Below are 2,118 nucleotides of genomic sequence, written 5' to 3'. Positions count from 1 at the left end.
AAACTGTGATTTTCTTTTTCTTTGGATCAAGATGGTTTGATGAGCACATTATAGAAACTATGGAAGCAGATTTAAATCTAAAGTTTTTGACGTGTTGGTCAACTGTAACAATTCAATATGCAATTGCACTGATATTCTAGACATGTATATGTATATTGAACACATTCTGATCATAACTCTTCTTCTTTAAGTAATTTGCAGATCAGCAATCAGATTAAATCCAGTTAGAAATGACATTGATGGGTATTGTTTAAGATAACAACAATTATGATTATTGGTTATTAATTATTATTGTGAATGTTCTCTTTTTTTTCTGTAATTGATGTGACATGTGCACTTATAAATTGAGACGATTCATGTTTATCGTAGTCAGTTTCAATTTTTAGTTCAATTTTCTATGTACATTACAAGTTTTTGCTTTTTGTTTTTTCCAAAATAAATTTTTTTTGTAAATGTCAGATTTTGGAGTTTTATGTGAGCCTCTTTTAAAACTCAAAAAACCAAAACAAACAAAAACAAAGTTATAGGCTGACTTCAGTCAACTCAGTGACATAGATTCTTTTACTTGTTCCCTACAACAAAATCCAATAGATGGCAGCAGATTCCCACATTCCCAATGTTTTTAAAATAAACAATAAATTGTACAAAAACACAGAATCTTAGAAGAATGATACAAATGAAAACTAATATATGTGATTTTATATTTAATTTATTTTAAAATGAATGTCAGGAGTTTAAATACATACTCCAGTTTAAAAATAAAAATAAAATTAGAAACCTTTGGCAGTTATTTTATTGTTCATGCTTTACAGGTTAAAAAATTCCATTCACAGAATGGCTGGCTCACCACTTTAGTGATGAAACCTCAGTTACAAAAATGCTTTTGTGAATTTTGCTGAAGTTGCAGATGAATAGTAAGAATAAATGCATTTGCCTGATTAATAACTTAGAAGGTTATAATAAGAAGGATTTTGACATTCAAACACAAATTAATCATGAACAGAAATGATTTCAAGGTCATTCACACAAGGCAAGTCTGATTTCAAATTCAAATCAGGGTCAGATTTTTTTTTACAACCATAAAACACGCACACATAGATAATCTCTAGGACAGCGTGGGGAGAAAAAAAAACAAGGAGTTTGTCTTCTGTGGTTCAGCTCAGTGCTGCTCGTTTAGGCCAAAACATGACAGTTTCTGTGTCTAATTGGAGTAAGCCAGACATCTTTTTGTTTGCCTTTGCCTTTAGTGTTCTTTGGTCTATGACCGATGCTGTGAACCATCTTTTGTAAAGTTCATTTAGCAAAACCAACAAAAACACTCCGAGAGTGCAATTCCCCCTGAACTCCGTGACCTTGACCCGATGTTGCAACATATCGATTTTTAGCTTTCACGTGTTTTCTCGATCCCTTTGGTGCTCTCATCAGGAAAGTTCAATCTCACCACTAATGAAAACAGTTAAGACATTTTTAATAACACAGATTCATCACTGCAAAAGAAAGTGAAATGAAATCTTTATCAAATATGTAAAAACATGCAAAGCCAGTCAATCATTTTTGAACTTCAGCAGACTGTCTCGACTATCTACCAGACATGTGCAGAGGGGCCTGCAGGGGCTTGAGCATCTGCCCCTTTCCTGATGGGTGCCCTTTTCTTGAGCCTTTTTTTTAATGTGTGTGTAGAGTCCTGCCTGTGGCCCTCAACAATAACATTAAACTATTAATCACAACTTTGCTAAATGAAAGGATCTGGCTTGCGTAAGTGGTTACGAGCCAGGAACAAGCTTGGTGCCTTTTTTGCCACTTGGGCAGTGCGGAGCTGTCGAAGAAACACAAAAATTGATTGGGAGATGGCTGATGCAACAAAAACCAGGAAGTAGGGTGTATAGAGTACACTATAGTCTATAGCCCACAGGAGTATTCGTTTGTTATGTACACGTGGTTAAGTTCTCTTGTGGCAACTGATGAATTGAAACAAATGAGCATTGTTGTATGTGCACTGAGCGACAGGACAACAAAACATTACCTGTCCTTTTATTAACTACAGAAGTAGTGGTAGTCATTAGCCGCTAGTTAACTGGGTAAGGGTGTCAGAGGTTTGTAGCTCTTATTATAATTACG

This window comes from Pundamilia nyererei, unplaced genomic scaffold (assembly GCF_000239375.1).
Source record: "Pundamilia nyererei isolate P.nyererei 1_Seehausen unplaced genomic scaffold, PunNye1.0 scaffold00004, whole genome shotgun sequence".
In the NCBI taxonomy this organism is placed as follows: domain Eukaryota; kingdom Metazoa; phylum Chordata; class Actinopteri; order Cichliformes; family Cichlidae; genus Pundamilia; species Pundamilia nyererei.
This window is presented reverse-complemented; position numbering follows the sequence as displayed.